The following is a 13,555-nucleotide window of genomic DNA, read 5'->3' as shown; positions in this document are numbered from 1 at the left end:
TTTCAAACTTGGCACATGGCTTCCTCATGATAAGTTACAGATCAAGTTCAAACTTCACGACGTTTCGATCATTTTTGACAAAGTTATGGCACTTTGAACTTTGGGAATTCTGATAATTCTGATGATCCTTAACTCAGTGCCATTTTAAGTTTTAATTTCCTTTAAAAAAGATTTTCTCTGCAATAATTGGACTAAACAAACAAAAAAAACACCTTTAGAGGCCATTTTTCCCCGCAAGCGGGGGTTGGCCTTTTTCGGGAACTGTGGTTGTTGTTGTTTTTCGGTCCCCTTTTTGAAGCAATGTTTTACGGCCGGATGCCCTTCCTGACGCCAACCCTTTTTGCCGCCTTTAACGACAAGCAGGGAATTACCAGTGAACTGGTACTCAATTAGCCGACCTCGGAAGGATGACAGGCTGAGTCAACCCCCCTGGCGTTAATTCAGCAATTGACCGGGATTCGAACCCAGGATCCTAGGATCCTAAGCCGGCACCCTAGCCGCTAGCCCAACACCAGGGACTTAACGATAATTGGACTGATTGAGATAAAATTTTCACCGTAGGGGGGACTCGGTCGGTGGAATATTTTAATGGTAATTATGACGTCACAGGTCACGTGGTTCGGCCGCCATATTGTTTTCCGTGAAAACACGAAAACCCCTTTTTCTCTGTAACGGCTGAACAGATCGAGGCCAAACTTTGCAGGCCGAATCGCATACCCATGACGAACAAAAAGGTCAGCGAGCATGACGTCATGCATCACATGGTTTCAGAGTTATGATGTTTTTAAGCATGAACCTTTAAAACTGAGCTCCTCCGTCATTTTTGATCCAATCGAGGGGAAACTTCACAGATCTGTTCAGCATGTCGGTCTACTAAAATGTCCTTTTGGAATTTGCGATAGGGCACGTGGTTTGGCAGGTATCGTTAATTAAACGAACATGTTTTAAAAATGGATATCTCTTGTTTATTCCAGAGTTCTCCCCAAGCCGCAACGCGCGCCCTCAGCCTCGTCTCACGAACGTCAAAAGCGCGACACAGCACGCGCTTTCGTGAGGGGTGGAGCCAAGCCGAGCAACATATATATATATATATATATATATATATACACACACATCGATCATTGAAGGTTGACCCGGAAAATATAATAAATTACTGATATTTAGCGACTCGAAAGGTTCTTTATCAACAACTTATTTTCTCGTGCTTCTCCTGACCTGTCTGCAAGGTGTATAAATTGAAGTCCCGAGTGCGAATCACAGGTGAGCCCGTCCTGAGGTAATTAGCGATTGGGAACGATTCAGAACCTGTGGATAAATAACCCTTGGTAATTTCCCCAACAGTTTTCCGGACGACAGACTGCCGGTAGGGGACATGTATTGCAGTGCAAGACTCAGAATGCTTGTTCATCTTGACATCTTGGAGTTTGACATGCTTGAATGTAATAGTAAGGGCATTTTATGAGATATTTCACAAATCTGTTAACTAAATTGTTACCAAAAAATTTCTTCACCAATATGTTTGTAAAGGTGTGTAATAACATGTGTTAAAATGTTGAAGTTCAACTCCCGTGGGAAACCCAGAAAAGAAGCTGTTGAATTCGGGTACCGAAAAATTATTTTCGAGAATTTTTTTTTTTTTTATCGGCCCTTAAGTAACTTATGAGGGGTCAAATAAGGGTTTTTCATGATTCTGAGTTGATTGTTAACATTTATATTTCACCACAGACACTCCTTTGTGGAAAAATAATTTCTAATTATATATTAGTGTGCTCTGCTATTTATTACACTAAAAGTGTGCTCTGCTTTGCATCATTAGCATGGATTCTCTTCATCCAGCCATTCCAGTTGGAGTGTGGGAACTCAGGATCGTTGGCTTTGATCACCCACCCCGCTGCCCAGAATGTGTCACCTGGAGTGAGGAGTGGCTGATCATGAGCCAGGGAGGAGGAAAGCTCAGCGAGGGGGAGAAACATGATCGCGTTCATTCCTATCTGTTTCCTGTTCGTAAATGGAATAATCTTTACTTCAGTTCCTCTCAGGATCTTAGCTTTGTCGAGTGCCTTCAACTTCACCCGGGGGAAAGCTGCTGTTGTCTGTGGATCTGGCAAAGGTGGTGCCGGAGAGGTGACTTCGATCCAACCCATTGAGTGAAAGGGAGTGTTTCCGTGAATAGAGACAATGTTTAAATCTATATTGTCTCCAACAAACTGAGTGACTGCATTGTTTGTTTCCCCAACCTCCATAAAGACCACCTGATCATTACTTGACAATTCACTTTCACTGGCTGGCACTTTGGCTGTCATCACTGATTGAACCTCAAGCGCAGCATCAACCGCAACCTCATCATTGATCTGTTCATCGGTTTCCTCCACAATGGTGTCAAGAGTGCCAGAAGTATCTGGAACATCATCTCCACTCCTACTATTAAGGAAGCAGTATTTGTAGTTTTGTGTCTCCGTGTAAGACTCAGTGTATCCCAGCCGGTGGAACTTGTTGAGCATCCATTTTGACCCAAATCTATGATCAAGTTGTATGACAAGCCCCATTTGGTGTGGCAATACTCCAGACCGAGGTCGACAGGCCTTAATAAAATTCTGCCCCCAAACGGCAACTCTTTCGTCTGTCTTGACAATCGGTCTCAAGAACATCTGAAGGCTTGCAGGAACAAGTGTCAGCTGACTATCGATGTCAGTCATACTGTGTGTGGTGGGGTATGACTTTGGACCTAAATCAATCAAGGCAATATCATTGGATATGAACTTGAGTGCCGTCTTTATGATCTGAGTCTTCTCATCTCCATGGTCAAGATTAGCATGATGCGCTCGCAGAATATTGTCGGTGCCATCTTTGAGACAGAGTACATCTGCCCTTCTTTCCTGTTTTGTGAAATACATGGTGTCTTCGTATTTCTCTAGAAGTTTTATCTTCAGCCAATGCTTTGAATAAGAAAGGCTCTTCTCTGGTGACTGATCAAACTCCTGCAGCTTTTCATGCACTTGGTCCATGTTCATTACCCCATGCTCTAATTCTGAGTCTAACCATTCGCAGAATTCAATAAAAACTGCCTCTCGCTCCTCATCAATATTCCTCTGTCCTCTCTTCCTTTTTCCTTCCTCATCAGTCTTGGACAAACTGTCACCTCTTGCAAACATAAGTTTGCATCGCAAATGGTAGTGTTTCTTCTGCTACCAAGTCGTTGATCCCTTCCAGGCGTCCAGTGACTTCAGTGCCCCAGTCATCCCCGCGACTCCGTGCTGTCTTCAGCAAGCTTGCCTTCAGTGTATCTGCAGTCAAATTATCTGGCACTCTGTATTTCTTTCTAGCTTGTGCTGGATTATTTTTGTAGAGCTGGGCTGGTTGGTTGCAAAGAATGCATACATCCTTATACAGGAGGTCAACTGACTGTGATCTTCTAGAACTGCAGCCAGTTGATGAACTGAACTCACAAGTAGTGCGTCTTCTCTTCAACTTTGATGACTCTTTCTCTGCCTTTGATGCTTGAGCTGACTTCTTGGTGGTTGCAACAAAGTTGTTGTACAGATCATTTTTACACTTCTGGTGGTACCTCAGTTTTCCTTCCTTTTGAGCCTCCTTCATACGTTCCACAACAGTAACATTTTCGACAGTTTCTGCTTGTTTCAATAAAGTTGAGTATCCCTTTGGAGTTGCCTGTATGAGCCTTTCAGCTGGTGTATCCGAGCGTGCACAGATGAAGCAATTGAGCACAGGTGGAGTAACGTCTTCATCCATATTGCTAGACTCCATGTCCTGCAAAGTAGAAAATGAGATATATTTAGAAATTATTTTTCCACAAAGGAGTGTCTGTGGTGAAATATAAATGTTAACAATCAACTCAGAATCATGAAAAACCCTTATTTGACCCCTCATAAGTTACTTAAGGGCCGATTAAAAAAAAAAAAAATTCTCGAAAATAATTTTTTGGTACCTGAATTCAACAGCTTTTTTTCTGGGTTTCCCACGGGAGTTGAACTTCAACATTTTAAAACATGTTATTACACACCTTTACAAACATATTGGTGAAGAAATTTTTTGGTAACAATTTAGTTAACAGATTTTCATATGTTTCCCTTACTTACTATAAGGTATCTAGCGTAGTTGATATGCCCAAAGGCAAAGCATTTTCGAAGTAAGGCGCGTTCTGCTGCGAGATGTCTTTGGATGCATTTTTCTCTGACTGCACTTATTAGACTCACCATCGCTGAATAGTCTATGAGGTATTCCACAATCATCTTTGCCTGTGTCCCTTCTGCTGATGTCAATGAAGAACAGATGCCTTTGAACTCCGGCAGTCGCAATAGTGATTCAAGATTTCCTGGACAAGGGTGTAGTCTGAGGCTAGCAATTGCTTCTTTCATATGCAGGTCCAAATTGGTACTGATATGGCGTGCCCTCATACAGTGCCTAAATAGAGCCTCAAACGACTGTTTGTGCAGACGGACACTTCTGTAGTAATGGCGGCCCTCAATCGCTTGAGCCACCGAACCATCGGCTATTGCTCCAGCATCCACCCACCAATCATTGAAACCCAGACAGCCATACTTTTTGAACAGAATCTTGAGGTTCATTTGAGGCCAAATCCTGGGTGCCCTCCAAGCTAATAACAAAGGACATAGGTTTGGAATGGCGGAACCACTGAGAAAACTTTGACAGGAAAACCTAAGAGGTAGTTTGAATATAATCAAGATGATTTTGATGGCCATTTTGGCGGCCATATTGGATTTTAGGCCAAATCCTGGGTGGCTCCCAAACGAATCTCAAAGGATATATGTTCAGGATGACAGAACCACTGAAAAAACCTTGACAGGAAACACTACGAGGCAGTATAAATCTCCTAAAGGTAATTTTGGAGGCCATTTGGGATTTTGGCCGCCATCTTGAATTTGAGGCAAAATTCTGGGTGGCCCCCAAGCTAATATAAAATGGTATGGGTTCAGGATTATTAATCCACTGAGAAAACCTTGACTGGAAAAAATGTTAGTTTTTCCTTGGGATGCTCTGTCTACTAGTACACCCACTTACTACAGGAGTGGCAGGGGGAGTCATGTTATTATACTTTTTATTATTGCCAATTATTATTAGTTTTACAATATGTTAGATCAGGTCATTGAAAGTATCAGAACATGCATATTATAACATGTTAGATCAGGACATTGAAAGGATCAGAACGTGCATGATATTATAACATGTTAGATCAGGTTATTGAAAGGATAAAACCACGCATGACATTATAACATGTTGGATCAGGTCATTTAAAGGATCAGAACATGCATGACATTATAACACGTTCGATCAGGTTATTGAAAGGATAAAACCATGCATGACATCATAACATGTTAGATCAGGTTATTTAAAGGATCAGAAAATGCATGACATTATAACATGTTATATCAGGTCACTTAAAGCATCAGAGCATGCATGACATTATAACATGTTATATCAGGTCGTCATTTAAAGGATCAGAACATGCATGACATTATAACATGTTAGATTAGGTCATTGGAAGGATCAGAACATGCATGACATTATAGCCTGTTAGATCAGGTCATTGAAAGGATCAGACCATGCATGACATTATAACATGTTGGTTCAGGTCATTGAAAGGATCAGATCATGCATGACATTATAACATGTTAGATCAGGTCATTGAAAGGATCAGACCATGCATGACATTATAACATGTTAGGTCAGGTCATTGAAAGGATCAGATCATGCATTATATTATTATGCATACATACATGATGGTTAGCAGCTCAAGGACTGCACCGTTCAGAATTACATGAATATAGGCAGAAAAGACATTCTTAAAAATATCCCCAATAAAACTTCAATTGAAGTATGAAACCCAAGGATAAAACCATCTGCAAAACGCAAGATTAACAATGACCGATTGGCTTTAGTTTTGCAAAACTAAAAAAGTCAGCGAAAGCTTTAACTACTTAAAGTGAGCCCTTCAAAATCGAACTTTCAAAAACAAATGAACAAAAACTAAGTTAGGCTAAATAGACTCCGTTTTTCATGCCGACTCAACACAAATCGTACCTTTAAGTATATACCCGACTCAACACAAATCTAGTCAATGAGAGGGTCCCCCAGGAGTGCTCGATACATTTGAAGTAGTAACGAGAGAGTGCCCCAGGGGTGCTCGATACATTTTAAGTAGTAACGAGAGAGTGCCCCAGGCCCAGGGGTGCTTGATACATTTTAAGTAGTAACAGAGGGTGCCCCAGGGGTGCTCGATACATTTTAAGTAGTAACGAGAGAGTGCCCCAGGGGTGTTCGATACATTTTAAGTAGTAACGAGAGAGTGCCCCAGGGGTGCTCGATACATTTTAAGTAGTAACGAGAGAGTGCCCCAGGGGTGCTCGATACATTTTAAGTAGTAACGAGAGGGTGCCCCAGGGGTGCTCAATACACTTTAAGTAGTAACGAGAGGTTGCCCCAGGGGTGCTCGATACATTTTAAGTAGTAACGAGAGGGTGCCCCATGGGTGCTCGATACATTTGAAGTAGTAACGAGAGAGTGCCCCAGGGGTGCTCGATACATTTTAAGTTGTAACGAGAGAGTGCTCCAGGGGTGCTTGATACACCTTAAGTAGTAACGAGAGGGTGCCACAGGGGGGCTCAATACACTTTAAGTAGTAATGAGAGGGTGCCACAGGGGGGCTCAATACACTAAGTAGTAACAGAGGGTGCCCCAGGGGTGCTCAATACACTTTAAGTAGTAATGAGAGGGTGCCACAGGGGTGCTCAATACACTTTAAGTAGTAATGAGAGGGTGCCCCAGAGGTACTCGATGCACTTTAAGTAGTAACGAGAGGGTGCCCCAGGGGTGCTCAATACACTTTAAGTCGTTAACTCTCAACCGTGCCAGTGCTCGTTGGGCATCTTCCTTCGTTGAACTGTTTAATCAAGCACATTTCACATACAACCATTGTCATCACTCAGTCTCATAAATATTGACAGTAACACTTTGCAAATCAAGAATCTTTCTTTGAAGCATTTGCTGTAGCTTGTCTGTCAATGGAGAAGTTATGCTTGTATTGTTGGAAAAAGCACGAATTTGTGATTTTACATAGTCCCACCAGAAGCATTCATCTGTGAAGTCATTCTGTGATTCTAAAATTAAAGCCAGAATTATTTAAAAGATGTTTCAAAAAGTAAATAATTTAAAATTGAGACATTTGAAGACCTAACAGTAGCTCGTCTTGGGGAAGCAGAAAGAGAAAAGCGCAGTTTATTTAAAGAGTGACTCAACAATCCATCTGGGTTTTCTGGAGAGAGAGAGAGAGAGAGAGAGAGAGAGAGATTAATGTAAAATGTATTAAGCTGTGCAAGTGATAAATCATTTGACACACACAGCACTGTTTCGAAATCAGTGACTAAAAGGCTAATGCCTAAGTGATAAAATAAAATTCTGTTTTTAATGGCCACAATTATTCCCACCATCTCGTGGCTGACCCCGCTTGAGCTTTTTCACAAACTGGCTGACCGGGCCTGAGGTTCGACTAAGTAGATTAGAGCAGGAAGTCAGAATTTGGAATTTTGTACGGATTCCAAGAAGCTTGCCTACTCTTTGTGAAGGACACCATGGGACATTTAATGGCCACCGACTAATACCAGCAAATGAGACATCCGGTTTAATGTCCATCTGAGGGACGGTGCATATAAATTGATGTCTCTCCTGATATGTGAAACACCAGGATGATAGTTTGTAGTTGTCAATATTCAAACCCAGACTAAACAGCTCTGAGGTGAGTGTGCATAATTCTGGGCTCTTCTGCTTATGTTGTCAGATATTGTATCACATAAAATGATAAACCAGAAATATATGCTAAATGTTTGCAACTAAACAAAACAGCAGCTTCCTGTCTTAGTGATTAGACTTCTAGAAGCTTCTTGCATTTATGTCCAGTTTGTATTTATTTTGCAAAGATGATAATGGCAATTTCTGAAATTCTTATTTAGCCTTGCCTGTTTCCAAAGGGATTGGAGGTGTGTGTGTGTGTGTGTGTGTGTGTGTGTGTGTGTGTGTGTGTGTGTGTGTGTGTGTGTGTGTGTGTGTGTGTGTGTGTGTGTGTGTGTGTGTGTGTGTGTGTGTGTGTGTGTGTGTGCGTGTGTGTGTGTGTCCACACGCAGACCAACTTTAATAATGCACCCTGGGTAATTTTGCAATATTCTATTCCAAACAGCCTTAATCACTCTGTTTTTTTTCCTTTCTTTTTTTTATTATTATTATTTTTTGTATACAAGATTGAGGCTCGTGTAAGAGCAAACATTGATCACAAAAAGACAAAGTGACACATAAAACATATGATAAAGGGAGCGGGAGAACAAGATTGAGAGCAGGGACATCGGGAGATCTGTGGGAGGGAGAGGGCTTGGGGCGAGGAGGCATTGGAAGGGGGGGGGGGATTGATGTAAAAAAAAAAAAAAAACCACATGGACATTGATAGGACTTCCAGGAAAGGGGTCGGTATTTAAAAAAGTGGATCTGGGGTGAATTTACGGGGGTAGAAAAGATCAAGGTTTTGGATGGGGGGAGATGAGAGATGGTGGTGCACAGCTGTTTTAAAGACCTGGAGGGAGGAGTGGGATTGAAGATTTAGTAATACAATGCCAATTAAAGACGAGATAGTGCCATTTGAATTGAAATTTGCCAGGACGCATCTCTGTCTTCTCGGGACTGAGGCAGGTCTGGGGCAATTATAGTTTCCCGCCTTCCCCCCTGACTTTTCCGATTAAAAAAAAAAAAATTTTTTTTGCTAAAAACTGAAGTCTGTCTGACCTGTCTTTAGTAATCCATGCTTGTGTCTTTTGCAATCACTCCAGTGAAAAACAACTCACGTGTAGTTGAATGTCTGTCACACGTCTGTAACATTTGCATGTCTGGGTAGTGCAGACAAATCCATAGCAAAAGTGTTGCCTCATTTAGCTCGTATACAATAAGAACCACAGACATTTCTAATTCGGCCTGGCAAACGAAAAGCCGTTCATTCATCTCGCTCTTGTAGCCGTGAGTCCGTGCTGTCTATATCTTCCACCATGAATCACTGCACTCTGCGCATGGCACTAGAATGTTCCATTGCAAGAGGCGATCCATGTTAACAATTGGTCACTCATTCACTTCAAGCATTCAACCTGGAAATGACCCTCTCACACACACCTTTAAAGCCACAAATTAAAGTTATATACCAGGTGACTGAAATTAACGGTGAAGTTGTGCAATCCACAAGAAGGAAATGCCTAATTGACTCCAATCAGTTTTTAAACTCATTAAAATATAATTCGCCTGATGCATCCACTGGTGAGTTTTTTTTTAAAGGAAATCACAGAGAGAAGAAAAAGAAAACCAAGTTATTGGTGTAATGGAAAACATTTTTTTAGGATAGTTCGGTATTAAAATTGATTTAATGCAAAAATAAACAATGAACCAATATACTGTATATTCTGGCAACACTGCAGTTCTAAGTTGTTGTTTTTTCTAGTTTTTTGAACAATGAAATTTATTGTCGAATTTAACCACAAATGAAGAATGCACGGATTATGCACAGTATCTGCCCGCACAGCACATTGTGTTTTCTCAGGCCTTGCGGCACACCTCAGACCACAGGCTCAACGAGAGTACCCAAGCAGCTTTAGTATCATTTCGACCTGGGGAATCAAGGCCGTGGTCTGAGATGTGCTGCAAGGCTGTCGAGGATGTTTTTGTCCCCCGTCGCACCGCGGAGCGAAAGGGGGACTATGGTTTTCCCCTCCCTCCGTGCGTGCGTGCGTGCATGCGTAAACGAAGGACCGCATTCGAATTTGGTGTGTGGGTGCAACCCACGTCAAAATCCAAGATGGCCGCCGCCATGTATGTCTGATGCCATGTATGTCTGAACCTTGTGAGCTGAATATCTTGAAAAATAAGCGAAGTACCAACTTCTAATCTGGTGTGTGGTTGTATCTAGGCACAAGGAAGAACGCTATTGAAAATTGGGTCGCCACGTCAAAATCCAAGATGGCCGCCACCATATATATGTCTGAAACTTGTGAGCGAAATATCTTGAAAAATAAGCAAAGTACCAACTTCTAATCTGGTGTTTGGGTGTATCGAGGCATAAGGAAGAACGCTATTGAAAATTGGGTCGCCACGTCAAAATCCAAGATGGCCGCCTTGCGTCTTCCACTTTGTCAACTCGCATCACTTCACCGACGGGGGACCTAGGCGTAACGCTTGTTTTGTTTGTTTTGTCATTAATGTTAGCTCTTACACGAGCCTCAATCTTGTATGCAAAAAAAATTAAAAATATAAATAAATAAATATAAAAAGTCCATGGGCTTGGCTAGCATTCCGCACGGCCTTATCCACAGTTCAACAACTTTTCCTAATATCACCACAAATTTATCTTGTACCTTGAATGTGGATAATATCAAACTTCGCCATTTCCTGAGGGTGTTTGTAGGTATCCCATTATATCCTTCATTATCTCCATTTTTTATTTATTTTTATTTTTATTATTATACAGAGTCGAGGCTAAAACAGGTATCCACTATTCACCAAAAAATTGCAAAATACTCATGTGATGTGAACAGGTGTCGATGCATAAAAAATTGCAAAATACTTGTGAACAGGTATCGATGCACAAAAATTTGCAAAATACTTTCATGTGATATTGTGCAAGCCAGCATTATTACATAACTATACGGTCAAGATAAGGATTTTAATTCATTAGCATACATTGTTGTTGTTGTTCTTTATCGGCCACTATTATCCCACCTTGTGGGGTCGGCTGAGGGGAGGTTGTCCCAATTCTTTCACAAATCGGCCTTGCCAGGCCTGACATTCACCTAGTTAGGGCAGGAATTTGGAATTTGCCCATGGTGCCGGCGATACTTGCATACCCTTTGCGAAGGACACCGTGGGATCTTTAACGTCCACCAACCCCTGCTGGCAGACGGGACTCCCAGTTTAATGTCCATCTGAGGGACGGCACCCACATTGATGAATCACCTTGCCTGTGAAACACCAGCATAACAGTTTATAGCTGGGTCTGGATTCGAACTCAGGCTAGACAGCTTAGAGGCAAGTGTGGCCTACAGTTCTTTTGAAATCCAAAACTCTATTTGATGCATTCATGCTTGCCCTTTCGTTCAGTGCATGGTGGAGTTCATTATCAATTGACTTTGATCATGCTGCTTGCAGAATCATTTTTAAGTCATACCTTCACTTTCAGGATAAAATGTTATTTCACAAAGTTAGTTGTTCAAGTACATTGACGAGCAAATCACCTGCATTCATCAGCTGCTCCTGGACAATTGTTTCATGAATGGTGAACAGATTACGCATTTGTCACTTAAAATTGACATCATTTTCCCAAGTTTGATTTTCAAAACCCATGGCAATCGTTCATTCGCAATCTGCCATGGTGTTAACATCCTTCTAAAAAAAATAGGATAAACCTGAGCTAATTATGTTAAAATCGCAGTGAATTGAAAACGGCCAAGGACATTCTCAAAACTGCCGGTGAATAACAAAGATTTGAAATTTGTACAAAGCGAATGTTTTTGATTGGCCTTTTCATCCCCTCTTGTAATATTTATAACAGATTTTGTTCATTGGAAAGGGATAATATGGTAATGAAGTGCGGTGCTACGCACACAACTTGCTTGCCAAAGAGGTAGGCCACAACGCGTTGGATAACCAAAAGAGTCTTTATTAGGAAAGCTCAAACTGTAGCACTGGGCGGGCTCGAACTTGGAGCCCGCATATATGTGCCGGGGCCACGCCTAGTACCCGGGCATGGCCGATCGGTCGATAGGCGGGGAATGCCTTCCAGGTCCCCGCCTGGACGTTCGCGCCACCTGCTGGTGCGTTGAATTCGTGTCCTCTTGCTTGTGTCCGCCACACGCGCCCCCCCCCCCCAGAATTCCCACGCACCTGAAGGGTGAGTTTGCGGGGAAGCCGGATGACCCGGCCGAAACGCCCCCTGGCGATGGGTGCCGGTCTGGGGGGGTGGCGGGACGGCGGGGCCGAGGGTCCGACCGCCGGGGGGCGGCCTTGACGCGGAGGAAGAGCTGCTGGCGGGGGTGCCGGGGATCCGACCGCCGGGGGGCGGCCTCGATGCGGAGGCAGAGCCGCTGGCGGGGGGTGGTCCGGATCGAGGTGGGCCGGCTTGAGGCGGTTCACGGAAATGCGATCCGGGGCACCGCCGATGTCGACCGTGAAAAATTTGTCCCCGGTCTCCAACACGCGGAAGGGCCCGTCGTACGGGGGCCGTAGCGGTGCCCGGTGGGCGTCGTGCCGGATGAACACGTACTTGGCCGTGCGAAGCTCTGGGGCGACGTGGGAAGGCGGGCAACCGTGGTGTGCCGTTGGCACCGGGGCGAACCTCAGGGCGGTCTCCTGAAGGGCGGAGCGCTGTTGTGCCGCAGACCAAGGAGCCGTGGAGTAAGGGATAAATTCACCCGGTACCCGCAGTGGTTGCCCGAAGACCAGCTCCGCCGAGGACGCGCGCAGGTCGTCCTTGGGCACCGTCCTGAGGCCCAGCAGGACCCAGGGGAGTTTGTCGACCCAGCCGCCGTCGCAGAGGCTGGCCCGGAGCACGGCCTTCATGGAGCGATGAAAGCGCTCGCACAGGCCATTGGCCTGGGGGTGGTAGGCCGTGGTGCGGTGTAGTTTCACCCCGAGCCCTTGCGCCACCACGGCCCAGAGCTCCGAGGTGAACTCGGGGCCGCGGTCGGACGAGATGTCCGAGGGGTCACCGAACCGGGCAACCCAAGTGGCGATAAAGGCTTGCGCCACCTCAGCCGCAGACGTCGCCGCCAATGGGACTGCCTCCGGCCACCGTGTGGTGCGGTCGACCATGGTGAGGAGGTGGGTGAACCCTCGCGAGGGGGGCAGAGGTCCCACCAAGTCGACGTGCACGTGGTCGAACCGCCGCTCGGGCACCGCTAACGGGGCCAACGGTGCCTGAGTGTGGCGGCGGACCTTTGCGCGCTGGCACGCGAGGCACGTCCTGGCCCAGTCACGGACGTCCTTCCGGAGGCCATGCCAGACGAACTTTGCCCCGACGAGTTTCTGGGATGCCCTCGCGCCAGGGTGGGACAGGCCGTGGATGGCGTCGAACACCGGGCGCTGCCAGCCAGCGGGCACGATGGGGCGAGGCCGGCCGAGGGAGACGTCGCATAGGAGGGCCGTGCCCGCGACGTCGAACGGCACCTCGGTGACGCGGAGGCCCGTGATGGCGGTCCGCAAGGCCTGGATGCCGGGGTCGGCGGTCTGGGCCTCTGCCATCCGGGCATAGTCGACCCCGAGGTGGACCGCGTGCACGGCGGACCGGGAAAGGCAATCCGCCACCGGGTTGTCCTTACCCGCCACGCGACGGATGTCCGCCGTGTACTCGGACACAGCAGAGAGGTGGCGCTGCTGCCGTGCCGACCATGGCTCGGCAACCTTGGCCATCGCGAACACAAGGGGCTTGTGGTCAACGAAGGCCGTGAACGGGCGGCCCTCCAGCAAATGGCGGAAGTGTCCGACCGCCAGGCGGAGCCCG

The 13,555-nt window shown here is 45.3% G+C and overlaps 1 protein-coding gene across 5 annotated transcripts in view; it reads left to right on the top strand.

The window, feature by feature from the left end:
* CREB3L1 (cAMP responsive element binding protein 3 like 1) overlaps positions 1-13,555 on the top strand; it is a 113,187-nt gene that overhangs the window by 83,045 nt on the left and 16,587 nt on the right. The window lies entirely within an intron of this gene.

The sequence above is a fragment of the Myxine glutinosa genome, chromosome 1 (assembly GCF_964187855.1).
Source record: "Myxine glutinosa chromosome 1, kmMyxGlut1.1, whole genome shotgun sequence".
In the NCBI taxonomy this organism is placed as follows: domain Eukaryota; kingdom Metazoa; phylum Chordata; class Myxini; order Myxiniformes; family Myxinidae; genus Myxine; species Myxine glutinosa.
Note: the sequence above shows the minus strand (reverse complement) of the source record. Positions and strands in the feature narration are given on the sequence as shown.